This window comes from Pelophylax lessonae (assembly GCF_965119305.1).
Source record: "Pelophylax lessonae genome assembly, chromosome: 6".
NCBI classification, from domain to species: Eukaryota; Metazoa; Chordata; class Amphibia; order Anura; family Ranidae; genus Pelophylax; species Pelophylax lessonae.
Window position 1 is genome coordinate 327278759 of NC_138773.1, and position 19822 is coordinate 327298580.

The 19822-nt window shown below is 49.5% G+C and overlaps 1 protein-coding gene across 8 annotated transcripts in view; it reads left to right on the top strand.

Annotated features, from left to right (window-relative positions):
• The window catches only part of KALRN (kalirin RhoGEF kinase), a 530952-nt gene that overhangs the window by 404493 nt on the left and 106637 nt on the right, over positions 1–19822 (top strand). The window lies entirely within an intron of this gene.

The window sequence follows — 19822 nt, forward strand, 5'->3', positions numbered from 1 at the left end:
TGGGGTAATATATGGTCTTGGCCACCATGCTGAAGCTCAGTTTCAGGGTCTTGGCAATCTTCTTATAGCCTAGGCCATCTTTATGTAGAGCAACATTTCTTTTTTCAGATCCTCAGAGAGTTCTTTGCCATGAGGTGCCATGTTGAACTTCTAGTGACCAGTATGAGAGAGTGAGAGCGATAACACTAAATTTAACACACCTGCTCCCCATTCACACCTGAGACCTTGTAACACTAATGAGTCACATGACACCGGGGAGGGAAAATGGCTAATTGGGCCCAATTTGGACATTGTCACTTAGGGGTGTACTCACTTTTGTTGCCAGTGGTTTAGACATTAATGGCTGTGTGTTGAGTTATTTTGAGGGGACAGTAAATTTACACTGTTATACAAGCTGTACACTCACTACTTTACATTGTAGCAAAGTGTCATTTCTTCAGTGTTGTCACATGAAAAGATAGAATAAAATGTTTACAAAAATGTGAGGGGTGTACTTATTTGTGAGATACTGTGTATTCCTACAGTATGTATACATTCCATACAGGGACCGGGACCATGTTGGCACTAACTCTGTATAGAGATTTTCCCCGTGGCGGATTTATTGGGCGTATTATTGGTGGACGGGGCGGGCGGGTTATCAGCGCTCGTTGGGTCACGCGACGTGTCGGCACAGAGCCCTGCCGTGTGGCTGAGATAAATTATCCGGCTTCCAGGTCTCTGCTAATGTGATTAGAGTGTTCAGAGGATTACATTTCACACCTGATGCTGGAATTATCGGATATTACCGGAGCGAGCTTCACTGTGGACTTTATATTCCACTGCGATGGGGGGGGGGGGGGGGGGGCGCATCACCTTCTGAACATCCTGTCTGGTGAATAATAATCCCCCAACTCAGTGGAAACATTGTTGAATGTGGCTTCAGACAGAGGCATGTTTCACTTTTTCAATACCATAGGCCTTGTTGGGTTTCCTTTTCATGAGCTTGGCTACATCTTCCAGCTGCTGCCGTCTAGCAGTTTAAGGTGGAAGACCTCAAAACTGACTTGAATTGCACTTCAAAGGAGGCATTCGTTTCATTATTTGAAAAGCTTAAAGTGGAATTAAACCATTTTTTTTCAAATGAGCCCCCGGAGGGTTTATGCCATAATGTACTGACATGCACCGCCTATTCGCACGTTATGGGAGACTTACCTGTTAAACCGATCCGAATCTCCATCCTTATTCCCCGATCTCCATCCTTATCCCCCGATCTCCATCCTTATCCCCCGATCTCCATCCTTATTCCCCGATCTCCATCCTTATCCCCCGATCTCCATCCTTATCCCCCGATCTCCATCCTTATTCCCCGATCTCCATCCTTATCCCCCGATCTCCATCCTTATCCCCCGATCTCCATCCTTATTCCCCCATCTCCATCCTTATCCCCCGATCTCCATCCTTATCCCCCGAGTCTCCATCCTTATTCTCCGATCTCCATCCTTATCCCCCGAGTCTCCATCCTTATTCTCCGATCTCCATATTTATTCCCCGATCTCCATTCTTATCCCCAGATCTCCATTCTTATCCCCAGATCTCCATCCTTATTCCCTGATCTCCATCCTTATTCCCCGATCTCCATCCTTATTCCCCGATCTCCATCCTTATTCCCCGAGTCTCCATCCTTATTCCCCGATCTTCATCCTTATTCCCCGATCTCCATCCTTATCCCCAGATCTCCATTCTTATCCCCAGATCTCCATCCTTATCCCCAGATCTCCATCCTTATCCCCAGATCTCCATATTTATTCCCCGATCTCCATCCTTATTCCCGATCTCCATCCTTATTCCCCGATCTCCATCCTTATTCCTTGAGTCTCCATCCTTATCCCCCGAGTCTCCATCCTTATCCCCCGAGTCTCCATCCTTATCCCCCGAGTCTCCATCCTTATCCCCCGAGTCTCCATCCTTATTCCCCGATCTCCATCCTTATCCCCCAAATCTCCATCCTTATCCCCCGAATCTCCATCCTTATTCCCCGATCTCCATCCTTATCCCCGATCTCCATCCTTATCCCCGATCTCCATCCTTATTCCCCGATCTCCATCCTTATTCCCCGATCTCCATCCTTATTCCCCGAATCTCCATCCTTATTCCCCAAATCTCCATCCTTATCCCCCGAATCTCCATCCTTATTCCCCGATCTCCATCCTTATTCCCGATCTCCATCCTTATCCCCCGATCTCCATCCTTATCCCCAAATCTCCATCCTTATCCCCCGAGCTCCATCCTTCTCCCTGGATCCCCATCCTTCTCCCTGGATCCCCATCCTTCTCCCCGGAATCCCCATCCTTCTCCCCGGATCCCCATCCTTCTCCCCGGATCCCCATCCTGCTCCCCTCATCTTCATGTCTCACTTTGCTGGGGGCTTCTGTTTTCCATATTGTGAAGTCTATGACCCCCCAGAGACCCCCTGACCCTCATGTGGTCACTGCGAGCTCCAAAGGTCGGATTTCCATATAATCGGATCCAGGGCGGCCTAATGAGGAGCAGAACATCCGAAATGTGTGACCTTTCACCTCTGACAATAAGGAGCCAATCTGCATCGGTATTCTTTGTTCTCGGGAGTGTCCAGGGACTCCCTGTAGTAAGGACAATGAAATGTGACTCTAGGACCCTCTTCATTATCTGTGATCTTTGGAGGATCTGTGGACAGGCTGCAGTCCTCCCTGAGACAGTTGTATGGGAGCTCCGTGCCGCCAACTGTTAGGCACATGTGCACAGATTTGTATTCTTTGTGTTGGGTCACCAATCCTCAGCGAGGAGTCACACCTGAGCCCCCCCCCTCTACTTACCCCCACTATTACCTCCCTGTACTTACCCCCACTATTATCTCCCTGTACTTACCCCCACTATTACCTCCCTGTACTTACCCCCACTATTACCTCCCTGTACTTACCCCCACTATTACCTCCCTGTACTTACCCCCACTATTACCTCCCTGAACTTACCCCCACTATTTCCTCCCTGTACTTACCCCCACTATTACCTCCCTGTACTTACCCCCACTATTATCTCCCTGTACTTACCCCCACGATTACCTCCCTGTACTTACCCCCACTATTACCTCCCTGTACTTACCCCCACTATTACCTCCCTGAACTTACCCCCACTATTACCTCCCTGTACTTACCCCCACTATTACCTCCCTGTACTTACCCCCACTACTACCCCTCTCTACTTACCCCCACTACTACCCCTCTCTACTTACCCCCACTACTACCCCTCTCTACTTACCCCCACTAATACCTCGCTCTACTTAAACTACACTATTACCTCTCTCTTTAGACCCCCCTTAGCCAAAACAGGAAGTGAGAGGAAATCCCTGCAAAGTAAAGGAATCTCTGGTTGTCCCCAGAAATAGTGTCCCCATTGGATGACTTCACCCTCTCTTCCTGTTCTGGTGACAACTCACACTTTGGGATTTACTTATACTTTCACTTATGAAAACAGTAAAAAGGACAACTAGAGAGGATTAATCTCCGTAAAGGGGACACCGCAGTAAAAAGCTCCATTCTATCCAAAACTAAAAAAACTAAAGTTTTGCTTTCAGTTACACTGGAAATAAAGGAGATTTATTTTTTAGTAGATGGCGGGGGAGGTGATGAGTGATGGAGGGGGTGCACACCCCGTGGGGCGGGTGGCGGAGTGTGTACAGCCCCGGGTGTAATGACACAATCCCGTCCGTTCTATAAATAATCTTTATCACGGCGCGGTGTGGGAATTAGAAGAGGTCGGTCCGGTTTCCAGTCATTCCTGTGTCCAGATGAGTCAGGTGTGAGGACAGGGGAGCCAGGTGTGAGGACAGGGGAGCCAGGTGTGAGGACAGGAGAGCCAGGTGCGAGGACAGGAGAGCCTCACAGAGCACAGATCGCAGGAGACGAGAAGATGACGGATCACAGACGTGTCCCCCTCCACCGCAGAGGTTTGTCTGTCTGTTTGTCTGTGATATTAACCCTGTGAGCGCTGGCTGTATTCCTCGCATTGCTGGTGGTTTGTGCGGTTGGCGGGGATTAGATCGAAGATCTGCCGGTTTAATTGTAACAATCGTGGTTTTGTCTGATACATGGCGGAATTTCCTTCTATTTACACGCCTCGTCTTTCCTGCTTTGTGGCTTGTGAGGAATTCAGGTGGATGGACAGGAAGGTGAGACAGACGGCGTTCTGTGGAATCCTATGGATGGGGGAGGCAGGTGTGTCTTCTCGGGGCTCATTCTTCTTCTCCTTCTTCTTTCACTGAATGACTACACGCATGTACATGTTTATGTGCATAAACTGAGCTCCCCTGAACTCTGCACTCTGTGCGTAGCGCACCCCTGAACTCTGCACTCTGTGCGTAGCGCACTCCTGAACTCTGCACTCTGTGCGTAGCGCACTCCTGAACTCTGCACTCTGTATGTAGCACACCCCTCTGAACTCTGTACATAGCGCACCCCTGAACTCTGCACTCTGTGTATAGGAAATCCTGCACTCTGTAACACACTCCTGAACTGCTGATGCGGCCTGCAATGTAATTGAGTTTGACACCCCTGATCTAGAGTCTGGGTCAGCTTCCTGATGGTGACTTTGGTGGTCCATGTCTGAGCTGTGTGTGTTGGCATGGTCACCAGGAGGATCATGTGACAGGGTGACACAGGAGCACAGTTGTTAGGACAGAGCGTTGTGACACTATAACAGGATGTGCCAGAACAAGGGCTATCATGGCAGGATCACTGGGAATTATAAGCGGCAAAGGGATCAGGGGACTCGTTGGCTCCTCAGCCACGCATGGTGAGAAAAGAGGCTTCCAGAATGTTTCAGGACTTGTAGATCTTTGGTAGATGCAGTGGTGTATTTTTGTTTTGTGCTGCCCTAGGCAAGACTAAAATTGGGCACCCCCCTCCTATGTAAATTTGCCCCACTCCTTCTTTTAACGGATGTGACTCCCTCCAAAATTGAAGGACTACAAGTCCCAGCATGAGCCCCTGAGATCTCACGAGAGGGGGGGTGGGTGAGGGAGAGAGAGAGAGAGAGAGGGAGGTGGGTGAGGGGGATGAGAGGGGGGATGAGAGAGAGCAAGAGGGGGGATGAGAGAGAGCAAGAGGGGGGATGAGAGAGAGAGAGTGGGGGGATGAGAGAGAGAGAGTGGGGGGATGAGAGAGAGAGAGAGTGGGGGGATGAGAGAGAGAGAGTGGGGGGATGAGAGAGAGAGAGGGGGGATGAGAGAGAGAGAGGGGGGATGAGAGAGAGAGAGAGGGGGGATGAGAGAGAGAGGGGGGATGAGAGAGAGCAAGAGGGGGGATGAGAGAGAGAGAGTGGGGGGATGAGAGAGAGAGAGGGGGGATGAGAGAGAGAGAGGGGGGATGAGAGAGAGAGAGGGGGGGATGAGAGAGAGAGAGTGGGGGGATGAGAGAGAGAGAGGGGGGATGAGAGAGAGAGAGAGAGAGAGGGGGGGATGAGAGAGAGAGAGAGAGAGGGGGGGATGAGAGAAAGAGAGAGAGGGGGGATGAGAGAGAGAGGGGGGATGAGAGAGAAGGGGGGATGAGAGAAAGAGAGAGAGGGGGGATGAGAGAGAGAGGGGGGATGAGAGAGAAGGGGGTGAGAGAGAGAAAGAGGGGGATGAGAGAGAGGGGGGTGAGAGGGGGGTGAGAGGGGGGTGAGAGGGGGGTGAGAGAGAAAGAGGGGGATGAGAGAGAGGAGGGTTGATAGAGAGAGGGGGGTGAGAGAAGGGGCGAGAGAGAAAGGGGGTATGAGGGGGAGAGAGGGGTGAGAGAGTGAGAGGGGGGCTGAGAGAGGCGGCTCTAGCAACCAGTGGCCAATAGAGTCTCAGGTTTTGTCTTCTTTGCTGCCCCCCTGCAAAGTGCCGCCCTAGGCCTGGGCCTTGTTGGCCTAGGCCAAAATACAGCACTGGGTAGATGAAGGACCATCCTATGGGCACCACACCTGGTCTGGGCTTTTTCCTTTAGTTTGGTTTGTTGGTCGTCTTAAAGTGAACGGTGACATTGAAACCTCCAGAGCTGAGACTTCTCGCTGTCTATGAAGATAATTCCCGATTACGGGAGGAATGCCAGTCATGTCGTCTCAAGCTGGTCTGACGGAATGGCGGTGTTGTCCGGTAAAACCCACCCTGGAGAGATTTCCCAAAAACACAAACCTGCTGAACAGGAACAAGTGACAACCAAAAACAAAGCGGGGAACCGGCCGCAGCCTGGGGGCTGTTTATCCGAATACCAACCTTCTGCCCCCGGGGAGTCATGTGATGGCCAGAAATGGGGCACTGCTCGCTTTTCCTGGTCTCTACCTGCGGGGGGCGTGCGTCCTCTCATTGTATTGATTGTTTTGACCTGCTCTGAGCTGAGTCATTCTTGTCCTGCTTGTGATAATGGGACTACAAGAACCAGCACGCCCTGTACTGCTGGATGGGGATCAAGAGGTACCATCTGCCCACAGGCGCTATGTGATCCACCTGGCTTTTCACACTTATTCCGAAAAATGTCAAAAATGAAAGATGACGGTCATCAAATTGAACCAGATAGGAGGTGACCTAATATTTGTGACCTGCCAGCTGGGCTTATTGGGGCAAAAAAGTTCAGGAATTTTCTCCAATCATTTTTATTCCCATGATCCCCCCTTTTCCCCAATGATCCAGAACCATTACCTCCTGCTGCCCCAGTGCCCAATGATCCCAACATAAATCCCTATGGACAGTTGGTTTGTGCAAAAGCCAAGTCCAGATGTGGTGCCCATAAAATGGCACTGTGTACATGGTGCCTACAGCCTAGACCAGGTGTGGTGCCCATAAGATGACACTGTGTACATGGTGCCTACAGCCCAGGCCAGGTGTGGTGCTCATAGGATTGTGCTGTGTGTGGTGTTTCAAAAGCCCTGTGTGCAGGGTGCTCTTAACCCAGGCCAGGTGCCGTGCCCATAAGATGGCACAATGTACGTGTTTCCAATAGGATGCCACTGTGTGCCAGGTGCTGTTAGCCCAGGCCAGGTGTGGTGCTCGTAGGGTTGCACTGTCTGTGGTGTGCCCATAGTCAAGAATTGGTGTGATGTCCATAGGATGGCTTAGTGTGTTGAGTCCCATTTGAGTGGCACTTTGTGAAGGGTGGCCATAGCAGGGTGCCCATTTCAGGAGTGGTTCCCATAGGATGGCACTGTATGTGATGTGTCAATAGCCCAAGCCAAGAGTATCACCCATAGAATGGCTGTGTGTGGGGTGGCCACAGTCCAAGCCAATTTTGGTGCAATAGCAAGGCACTGTGTGTGCAGGATGCCCGATTCCCAGGCCAGGTGTAGTGACCGTAGGATAACCCTGTGTGCCAGGTTCCAGATGGATGGCATTGTCTGTGATGTGTCAGTAGCCCAGGCCAGGAGTAGCGCCCACAGGATGACTGTGGGTGGAGTGGCCTTAGTCCAAGCCAAGTTTGGTGCCATAGAAAGGCACTGTGTGCAGGATGCCCGTAGCCCAGGCCAGGTGTGGTGCCTGTAGAATAACACTGTGTGCCAGGTACCAATAGGATGGCGGCATTGTGTGTGATGTGTTAATAGCCCAGGCCAGGAGTAGCACCCATAGGTTGACTGGCCATAGTCCAAGCCAAGTTTGGTGCCCACTGTGTGCAGGATGCCCATAGCCCAGTCTAGGTGTGATGCCCATAGGATGGCACTGTGAGCGTGGTGCCCATAGGATGGCACTGTGAGCGTGGTGCCCATAGGATGGCACTGTGAGCGTGGTGCCCATAGGATTGCACTGTGAGCATTTGTGCAGGGTGTCCATAGGATGGCACTGTGAGTGTGGTGCCTGTAGGATGGCATTGTGGATGGGTTGCCCATAGGATGGCACTGTGAGCGTAGAGTCCATAGGATGCAGCTGTGTGCGGGGTGCCAATAGGATGGCACTGTGAGCATGGTGCCCATAGGATGTCACTGTGAGCGTGGAGCCCATAGGATATCACTGTGAGCGTGGTGCCCATAGGATGGCACTGTGAGCGTGGTGCCCATAGGGTGGCACTGTGAGCGTGGAGCCCATAGGATGGCACAGTGTGCGGGGTGCCCATAGGATGGCACAGTGTGCGGGGTGCCCATAGGATGGCACAGTGTGCAGGGTGCCCATAGGATGGCACTGTGGGCGGGGTGCCCATAGGATGGCACTGTGCGCCAGGTGCCCAAAGGATGGCGCTGTGCGTGGGGTGCTCATAGGATGGCGCTGTGCGTGGGGTGCTCATAGGATGGCACTGTGTGTGGGGTGCTCATAAGATGGCACTGTGTGCGCGGTGCCCATAGGATGGCACTGTGTGTGGGGTGCGCATAGGATGGCACTGTGTGCGTGGTGCCCATAGGATGGCACTGTGTGCGTGGTGCCCATAGGATGGCACTGTGTGAAGGGTGCCCATAGCCCAGGCCAGGTGTGGTGCCAGCATATCACCACGGTTTGCTGTGCCTTGTATGTGAGGATGATGTATCTGGGTGTACAGAATATCCGCTGTAATCCGGCATTAATCGGTGACTCGTCCAGCTGCCGAGGAGGTTGTAGAATTGGCAGCTCTGAGCTCAGCATTTCCAGGATAATCCGTCCAATAGAAACCATTTCCAGGACTCGGCTCTTTCCCCGAATGTGAGAATCATATCTTCTAATCCAGCTGATGGAAAGGGTGAGCGGGATCCCCCCATAATCCGGGGTCACACTGCAGGATATCCCCCATCATCCCTCTGTGTCACCGCGACAGCCGCTCACCCAAGACTCCTATAATCAGAGAATACTCTGACTACAGACATACTACAGGAGACGGTCAGAGACTGCAGACATAGTACAGGAGATGGTCAGAGACTGCAGACATAGTACAGGAGATGGTCAGAGACTGCAGACATAGTACAGGAGATGGTCAGAGACTGCAGACATACTACAGGAGATGGTCAGAGACTGCAGACATACTACAGGAGATGGTCAGAGACTGCAGACATAGTACAGGAGACGGTCAGAGACTGCAGACATAGTACAGGAGACGGTCAGAGACTGCAGACATACTACAGGAGATGGTCAGAGACTGCAGACATGGTACAGGAGATGGTCAGAGACTGCAGACATAGTACAGGAGACGGTCAGAGACTGCAGACACACTACAGGAGACGGTCAGAGACTGCAGACATACTACAGGAGATGGTCAGAGACTGCAGACATAGTACAGGAGACGGTCAGAGACTGCAGACATAGAACAGGAGATGGTCAGAGACTCCAGACATAGTACAGGAGACGGTCAGAGACTGCAGACATAGTACAGGAGATGGTCAGAGACTGCAGACATAGTACAGGAGACGGTCAGAGACTGCAGACATAGTACAGGAGATGGTCAGAGCCTGCAGACATAGTACAGGAGACGGTCAGAGACTGCAGACATAGTACAGGAGACGGTCAGAGACTGCAGACACACTACAGGAGACGGTCAGAGACTCCAGACATACTACAGGAGACGGTCAGAGACTGCAGACATACTACAGGAGGCGGTCAGAGACTGTAGACATACTACAGGAGACGGTCAGAGACTGCAGACATAGTACAGGAGATGGTCAGAGACTGCAGACATAGTACAGGAGATGGTCAGAGACTGCAGACATGGTACAGGAGACGGTCAGAGACTGCAGACATAGTACAGGAGATGGTCAGAGACTGCAGACATAGTACAGGAGACGGTCAGAGACTGCAGACATAGTACAGGAGATGGTCAGAGACTGCAGACATAGTACAGGAGATGGTCAGAGACTGCAGACATGGTACAGGAGATGGTCAGAGACTGCAGACATAGTACAGGAGACGGTCAGAGACTGCAGACATAGTACAGGAGATGGTCAGAGACTGCAGACATAGTACAGGAGATGGTCAGAGACTGCAGACATAGTACAGGAGATGGTCAGAGACTGCAGACAAAGTACAGGAGATGGTCAGAGACTGCAGACATAGTACAGGAGATGGTCAGAGACTGCAGACATAGTACAGGAGATGGTCAGAGACTGCAGACATGGTACAGGAGATGGTCAGAGACTGCAGACATACTACAGGAGATGGTCAGAGACTGCAGACATAGTACAGGAGATGGTCAGAGACTCCAGACATAGTACAGGAGATGGTCAGAGGCTGCAGACATAGTACAAGAGACGATCAGAGACTGCAGACATAGTACAGGAGACGGTCAGAGACTGCAGACATAGTACAGGAGATGGTCAGAGCCTGCAGACATAGTACAGGAGATGGTTAGAGACTGCAGACACACTACAGGAGACGGTCAGAGACTCCAGACATACTACAGGAGACGGTCAGAGACTGTAGACATACTACAGGAGACGGTCAGAGACTGCAGACATACTACAGGAGACGGTCAGAGACTGTAGACATACTACAGGAGACGGTCAGAGACTGCAGACATACTACAGGAGATGGTAGGAGACTGCAGACATAGTACAGGAGACGGTCAGAGACTGCAGACATACTACAGGAGACGGTCAGAGACTGCAGATATAGTACAGGAGATGGTCAGAGACTGCAGACATAGTACAGGCGATGGTCAGAGACTGCAGACATAGTACAGGAGATGGTCAGAGACTGCAGACATAGTACAGGAGACGGTCAGAGACTGCAGACATAGTACAGGAGCGGGTCCGAGACTGCAGACATAGTACAGGAGAAGGTCAGAGACTGCAGACATGGTACAGGAGACGGTCAGAGACTGCAGACACGGTACAGGAGACGGTCAGAGACTGCAGACACGGTACAGGAGACGGTCAGAGACTGCAGACATGGTACAGGAGGCGGTCAGAGACTGCAGACATGGTACAGGAGATAGTCAGAGACTGCAGACATGGTACAGGAGACGGTCAGAGACTGCAGACATGGTACAGGAGATAGTCAGAGACTGCAGACATGGTACAGGAGAGGGTCAGAGACTGCAGACATGGTACAGGAGACGGTCAGAGACTGCAGACATAGTACAGGAGACTGCTTCCACTATTGACTGCAGGAGTCAGGTTGAGCCCCGGGGCTCTGGGAAGTCCTTAGTCATCCCCGTCAGTCAGAAGATGAGATGATAAATACAGAATATCATTGTTCACTCATTATCCTCCACCTGCTATAAATCTCGGCTCTGCTAATTACCGCCATCAATGTGACGGATTCTCGATGTGTGACACTCAGCGCCGCGTCACCTCATCACAGAAGACGGCGACTCACCGGGGTACTTGTGTCATGTCTGCAATCCGTCCTCTGACCATGAATTTCATCATTTTACTGATCTCAGGGCTGATAGGAGGACAGAAATGCAGCTCTGCCTTCATCATTATATATAAGCTGTGTAAGTCCCTGAATGGGACCCGGTATCAGCCTGTTCCTGTCCCTGTACAGCAGGGCTAGAGTGGGAGAGGAAGAAGCAGCACAAGGAGCCGATTAGTTCATGGGCTGACAAAGAGCATGCTGATAGGAGGAGGGAGCCGAGTGACAGAGCGGAGCTCATCACAGTGCTGCTTCCCTGTCTAATCAAAGGCAGATCCAGGATGACCTGGGCTAAGAGCAAGTGGGTTGAATAATGCTGGCCACCAGACTGAGGACATCTAGTGGCAGAAAGAGGAAATGCAGGATAAATCCTTGGCCACTATGATGGCCACCAGACTGGGGACATCTAGTGGCAGAAAGAGGAAATGCAGGATGAATACTTGGCCACTATGCTGGCCACCAGACTGAGGACATCTAGTGGCAGAAAGAGGAAATGCAGGATGAATCCTTGGCCACTGTGCTGGCCACCAGACTGGGGACATCTAGTGGCAGAAAGAGGAAATGCAGGATGAATCCTTGGCCACTATGCTGGCCACCAGATTGAGGACATCTAGTGGCAGAAAGAGGAAATGCGGGATAAATCCTTGGACTAAAAATGAATATTGAAGCAGACACATAGCTACATAGTCAGTGAGGTTTAAAAAAGACACCAGTCCATCCAGTTCAACCTATGATGAGTGTCTATAAGTGTTATGTGGTCGTTAAGGTGCCCATTTAATAGTTTTTTTTTTTTTAAACTATCGATGCTCCCTGCTGATACCACTGCTTGTGAAAGAGAATTCCACATCCTTACTGCTGTGACCGTAAAGAACCCTCTACGCAGTTTAAGGTTAAACTGCTTCTCTTCTAATTTTAGTAAATGGCCGCGTGTCTTTTTGAATTCCCTTTCCTTGAAAAGTTTGTTCCCTATGCTAGGGTCACCAGTAGGGTATTTGTACATCGCTATCATATATGCGGTCTCAGGTTCAGAGGATTGTACCGGGTTGATGGCTGCAGCTAGAGGCGTCACCCCGGTACCGTTGTTTACAGCTGATGGTTGGCTTTCTTGTAATGACAAAAGATACGGCTCAGCAGTCATTACAAGGAGTGGAGGGGACGCCCCCCCCCCCCCCCCCCACCGCCTTCTGCGGCTCGCCCGGGTCTCTCATCCCAACAGCTGGCCGAAGACCCGAACATCGAGTCTCCAATGTAAAAACCCGGAAGCGATGTCATGACGTCACTTCCGGGTACTGGAGCCTTAAACGCATCAGATATAAGAAAAAACACGACAGCATTCAAAACAACCAAACTTGGCATTTTGAATGCTTTATAGTGCAAAGGAGATATTTGGGGTCTTTTAGATCCCTCCATAAAGAGTACCTGTCACTCCTATTACTGTCACATTCCCCCCGATCCCTCCATAAAGAGTACCTGTCACTCCTATTACTGTCACATTCCCCCCGATCCCTCCATAAAGAGTACCTGTCACTCGTATTACTGTCACATTCCGCCGATCCCTCCATAAAGAGTACCTGTCACTGCTATTACTGTCACATTCCCCCCGATCCCTCCATAAAGAGTACCTGTCACTGCTATTACTGTCACATTCCTCCCCGATCCCTCCATAAAGAGTACCTGTCACTGCTATTACTGTCACATCCCCCCCCCGATCCCTCCATAAAGAGTACCTGTCACTACTATTACTGTCACATTCCTCCCCGATCCCTCCATAAAGAGTACCTGTCACTGCTATTACTGTCACATTCCCCCGATCCCTCCATAAAGAGTACCTGTCACTGCTATTACTGTCACATTCCCCCTGATCCCTCCATAAAGAGTACCTGTCACTCCTATTACTGTCACATTCCTCCGATCCCTCCATAAAGAGTACCTGTCACTCCTATTACTGTCACATTCCCCCCGATCCCTCCATAAAGAGTACCTGTCACTGCCTATTACTGTCACATTCCCCCCGATCCCTCCATAAAGAGTACCTGTCACTGCCTATTACTGTCACATTCCCCCCGATCCCTCCATAAAGAGTACCTGTCACTGCTATTACTGTCACATTCCCCCCGATCCCTCCATAAAGAGTACCTGTCACTGCTATTACTGTCACATTCCCCCGATCCCTCCATAAAGAGTACCTGTCACTCCTATTACTGTCACATTCCCCCGATCCCTCCATAAAGAGTACCTGTCACTCCTATTACTGTCACATTCCTCCCGATCCCTCCATAAAGAGTACCTGTCACTGCCTATTACTGTCACATTCCCCCCGATCCCTCCATAAAGAGTACCTGTCACTCCTATTACTGTCACATTCCTCCCGATCCCTCCATAAAGAGTACCTGTCACTCCTATTACTGTCACATTCCTCCCGATCCCTCCATAAAGAGTACCTGTCACTGCCTATTACTGTCACATTCCTCCCCGATCCCTCCATAAAGAGTACCTGTCACTGCCTATTACTGTCACATTCCCCCCGATCCCTCCATAAAGAGTACCTGTCACTCCTATTACTTTCACATTCCCCCCGATCCCTCCATAAAGAGTACCTGTCACTGCCTATTACTGTCACATTCCTCCCGATCCCTCCATAAAGAGTACCTGTCACTCCTATTACTGTCACATTCCCCCCCCCCGATCCCTCCATAAAGAGTACCTGTCACTGCCTATTACTGTCACATTCCCCCCGATCCCTCCATAAAGAGTACCTGTCACTCCTATTACTGTCACATTCCCCCCCCCGATCCCTCCATAAAGAGTACCTGTCACTCCTATTACTGTCACATCCCCCCTGATCCCTCCATAAAGAGTACCTGTCACTCCTATTACTGTCACATTCCTCCCGATCCCTCCATAAAGAGTACCTGTCACTGCTATTACTGTCACATTTCCCCCGATCCCTCCATAAAGAGTACCTGTCACTCCTATTACTGTCACATTCCCCCCGATCCCTCCATAAAGAGTACCTGTCACTGCCTATTACTGTCACATCCCCCCCCCGATCCCTCCATAAAGAGTACCTGTCACTCCTATTACTGTCACATTCCTCCCGATCCCTCCATAAAGAGTACCTGTCACTGCCTATTACTGTCACATCCCCCCCCCGATCCCTCCATAAAGAGTACCTGTCACTTCCTATTACTGTCACATGGGATGTTTACATTCCTTCTCACAGCAATAAAAGTGATCAAAAAAATTTTTTTTTTCATGAATAGTGTAAAAATAAGAAAATAAACTAAGAAAAAAAAATTTAAAGCACCCCGTCCCTCCGAGCTCACGCGCAGAAATGAACGCATACGGAAGTCGCGCCCGCATATGTAAACGGTGTTCAAACCACATGTGAGGTATCACCACAATCGTCAGAGCGAGAGCAATAATTCCATCCCTAGACCTCCTCTGTACCTCTAAACTGGTAACCGTTAAAAAGGTTTAAAACTACACCTATGGAGATTTTTAGGTCCGCAATTTGTCGCCCTTCCAGGAGTGTGCGCAATTTTAAAGCATGACATGTTGGGTATCAATTTTTTTGGCATAACATTATTTTTCACATTATACAAAAAAAAAAAAAAAAAAATGTGCTAACTTTACTGTTTTATTTATTTATTTTTTCTTGAAAGCGTATTTCTTCCTAAAAAATTGCAATGATCGCCATTTTATTCTCTAGGGTGTCAGCTAAGAAATATATATATATATATATATATATATATATATATATATATATATATGTATGTATATATATATGTGTATATATATATATATGTGTTTGGGGGTTCTAATTTTCTAGCAAACAAATGTCAAAAGAAGATTACTAATAATATTTTTATAAAAATAAAATGTCAAAAAAGGCTGGGCTCCAAGGGGTTAAAGCAGTCCATTAATATGTTTTAAGGGATCACTATTAGAGAATAAAAAAAAAAAAAAAAAATGGGTATTTTCAGTTCTGTGAGAATTAAAATTTACGGTAAATATCGATAACCCTGTGATTTTCCAGTCTGTTGGGGGGTGGGAGCGGATCTCCGGATTGGTCAGGCTGTATCTGTGTACGGCTAATGTTAAGTGACCAATTATTACCGCAAAGACCGGGTCAGAGTTCACCGGAATGTGGACTTTGCTCCCGTTGTCTGATGTTTCTTCTCACCACTTTTTTTTCTACCCGGTCTTTTTGTGTTTTTTGGCACCTTTCCAAAACCCAACGTTGGAGCAAATTGCGCAGTCCAGGCGGTTTTTCCATGATCTGGTATGGTGCGCCATATCTCTACCAAATTTGGTTTCGTCCAATGAATGTAGAGAATCTGAATATTGCACTAGAGGTCAATCCTGTGGGTGAACTGATTGGTCGGAGATCTCCACGTTTTCTCTGTGTAGATAAGACAAGCCAGAAAAAAAAACATTTTTTTTCTACAATGAATACAAGTTAATACAATGTACATATATTTATATCTTTGAGTCTACTACCAGATTTCCCAGAAAATAAGTCCGGGTCTTATAGTAATTTTAGCTACAAAAAACACACTGGGGCTTATTTTCAGGGGGTGTCTTATCTGTGTCCCCTGTCTTCTCTCCCCGCCAGCTCAGGAGTCATCATTATGACATCTTTAATCCCCAAAAAATAAGCCTAAGTGTCCATTCACACTAGTCCGGCTTGTCAGACGACTTGGTCAGCCTGACAAGTCATGCACCATTGCGTCCCATAGTGTAGTACAGGACCGGTTCTAAAAGGAGCGACACAAAAGGTTCCTGTACTACTTCGGGGCAACCTGGAGGCGACTTGCGTAGACATTCATTATATGAAGTCCGTGCAAGTCGTGCCGAAGTCGCGGTGCACGCGACTTCACAGATCGCCCCCTAAGTCAGATCGCCGTAGTGTGAACCGATGCTTCGTTAAAGTTGTTGTAAAAACATGTACGTAATCTGTTTTGTAAAAATATTATATAATGTCCGGCGTGTCGCCTTTTGTAACTTTATTGATGAAAATACCATATTTACAGCGCCGCTGGGCGCTCACGTGATCTGCTGGAGCTCTTCTTTCCCACTCCGAGCATTGCCGAGGGAGGGGCCGAGATCCCTGCTGATGACAGCCCCGCTCCGAGCATTGCCGAGGGAGGGGTCAAGATCACTGCTGATGTCAGCCCCGCTCCGAGCATTGCCGAGGGAGGGGCCGAGATCCCTGCTGATGTCAGCCCCGCTCCGAGTATTGCCGAGGGAGGGGCCGAGATCACTGCTGATGTCAGCCCCGCTCCGAGCATTGCCAAGGGAGGGGCCGAGATCCCTGCTGACATCAGCCCCGCTTCAAGCACTGCAAAGGGGAGGGGCCGCTGATGTTAGTTGGGAGGAGAGGAGAAGATCTCCGGGAGGTCACGTGAGCGCCCAGCGGTGCCGTAAATAAGATATTTTCAACAATATAGTTACAAAAGACGACACGCTGGACATTATTTAATCTTTTTACAAAATGGATTATAGATTTTTTACAAGGACTTTACTAGGGCTTATTTACGGGGTAGGGCTTATATTTCAGCCCCCCCCCCAAAAAAAAATCACGCTAGGTTTTATTTTCAGGGTAGGGCTTATTTTCGGTGGAAAAAGGTAGGAGTCCTCTTTTCTTGGAGAAAAAACTCTTTGCAGGCTGCACCCTGCATGCTGATAGGAGGAGAGAACAGAGTTCTAAAGTGCATGTAAACCCTGGTGGTCATATGCAGCCCCTTTGGTTTTGGTGTTTGCAGTTTGGCCCTCAGCCTCTGGCAGTCAGTAGCAGGAACATTGATTTCTAAAGGGGCATTTATAGCAGTGATCTCTTGCAGTCTCATGTTACAAGTCGTGGGATGATGGTAAAGGAGGGTCCTGGTAGGTGATGAAGAGAGACGGGTAGGATCTCACTGTACCAGGTGGAGAATGGGTGGGAAGGTTTCCGACTGGAGGTATCGCCGAGGAGACCACAGGAGCCAGCCAATGGCGGTACACAACGGGGAAGTAACCCCGACGTATCTGCTTCAAGGTTGGATGTGTGGTGCGTTCAGAGATGGTATTCTTCACACCTTGGATGTAACGAGTGCTTATTTCAGTTACTGTTACCTTTCTATCATCTGGAACCAGTCTGCCCATTCTCCTCTGATCTCAACAAGGAATTTTTTCCTCCACACAACTGCCGCTCACTGGATATTTTCTCTTTTTCCCACCATTCTCTGTAATCCCGAGAGATGGTTGTGTGTGAAAATCCCACAAATCCTCAGAGCAGCCGTCTACCACCAACAACCATGTCACATTCACAGTCACCGAAATCCCCTTTCCTCCCCCTTCTGATGCTCAGTTTGAACTTTTATGGAGACACGCGGTACATTGTTTTCCATCAGTCAGATCTGATTGGTAGATTTGCATTGAGAGTGGAACAGTAAAGTGCAGTCACTGTGCAGTCAGTATAGTATATAGGATTGGTATATATATATATATATATAGGAGTGTTCTGAGGGCTCCTCTGCACACAAAGTAACAATATTATATATAACATGAATGCAGAGAGATATTCCCGTATAGCTGATACTTTGTATCTTTAGTAGAACCCGAGGAGCTGACACTTCCCCTGAACTTTGTACAGGAAATAATAGAGAAATGATGGGAGTAATTATTACACATAATGGTAAGTGGGTGTCAGCGCTCTGCGGGGGGGGACAGTGGGCCTTTCATGCGCAGGCCTCAGTCCCGGGCCCCGTGTCACACAGTCCGGGGACCCTTATCTGGCTGCCCTGTGGGGACAGCACACAAAAGCCGCCTTATCCCGGGAACCATTAAATCGCTCCTCTGTTCTACTTCAGGCATTGGGGGGGGGGGGGGGGGGGGGGATGGGGCGTACATTTCCCGCTGGAATAATTCCACCACAATTCTTCCCCATAAAATACAAATAGAAAAAAATTATAATAAATATTTACATTTCATCCATTCACCGATAACCCGCACAACGCCGCCTTCTGATTGGACAATCCTTAAATCTTACAACTGTAATAAAACTTCCATTGGGCCAAATGTGTTAAAGGACCGGCTGAGTGATCTCTGTACAGCGCTACTGTATATGTCAGAGATATATACATGTATAATAATAATAGTGTGTGACTGTGGGGGAGGGGGGGGGACATTAGAGTGTAAGCTCCTCTGGTACAGAGATTGATGTGACTGTGGGGGAGGGGACATTAGAGTGTAAGCTCCTCTGGTACAGAGACTGATGTGACTGTGGGAGAGGGGACATTAGAGTGTAAGCTCCTCTGGTACAGAGACTGATGTGACTGTGGTGGAGGGGACATTAGAGTGTAAGCTCCTCTGGTACAGAGACTGATGTGACTGTGGGGGAGGGGCATTAGAGTGTAAGCTCCTCTGGTACAGAGACTGATGTGACTGTGGGGGAGGGGACATTAGAGTGTAAGCTCCTCCGGTGCAGAGACTGATGTGACTGTGGGGGAGGGGACATTAGAGTGTAAGCTCATCTGGTACAGAGACTGATGTGACTGTGGGGGAGGAGACATTAGAGTGTAAGCTCCTCTGGTACAGAGACTGATGTGACTGTGGGGGACATTAGAGTGTAAGCTCCTCTGGTACAGAGACTGATGTGACTGTGGGGGAGGAGACATTAGAGTGTAAGCTCCTCTGGTACAGAGACTGATGTGACTGTGGGGGACATTAGAGTGTAAGCTCCTCTGGTACAGAGACTGATGTGACTGTGGGGGAGGGGACATTAGAGTGTAAGCTCCTCTGGTACAGAGACTGATGTGACTGTGGGGGAGGGGACATTAGAGTGTAAGCTCCTCTGGTACAGAGACTGATGAGACTGTGGGGGAGGGGACATTAGAGTGTAAGCTCCTCTGGTACAGAGACTGATGTGACTGTGGGAGAGGGGACATTAGAGTGTAAGCTCCTCTGGTACAGAGACTGATGTGACTGTGGTGGAGGGGACATTAGAGTGTAAGCTCCTCTGGTACAGAGACTGATGTGACTGTGGGGGAGGGGCATTAGAGTGTAAGCTCCTCTGGTACAGAGACTGATGTGACTGTGGGGGAGGGGACATTAGAGTGTAAGCTCCTCCGGTGCAGAGACTGATGTGACTGTGGGGGAGGGGACATTAGAGTGTAAGCTCATCTGGTACAGAGACTGATGTGACTGTGGGGGAGGAGACATTAGAGTGTAAGCTCCTCTGGTACAGAGACTGATGTGACTGTGGGGGACATTAGAGTGTAAGCTCCTCTGGTACAGAGACTGATGTGACTGTGGGGGAGGAGACATTAGAGTGTAAGCTCCTCTGGTACAGAGACTGATGTGACTGTGGGGGACATTAGAGTGTAAGCTCCTCTGGTACAGAGACTGATGTGACTGTGGGGGAGGGGACATTAGAGTGTAAGCTCCTCTGGTACAGAGACTGATGTGACTGTGGGGGAGGGGACATTAGAGTGTAAGCTCCTCTGGTACAGAGACTGATGAGACTGTGGGGGAGGGGACATTAGAGTGTAAGCTCCTCTGGTA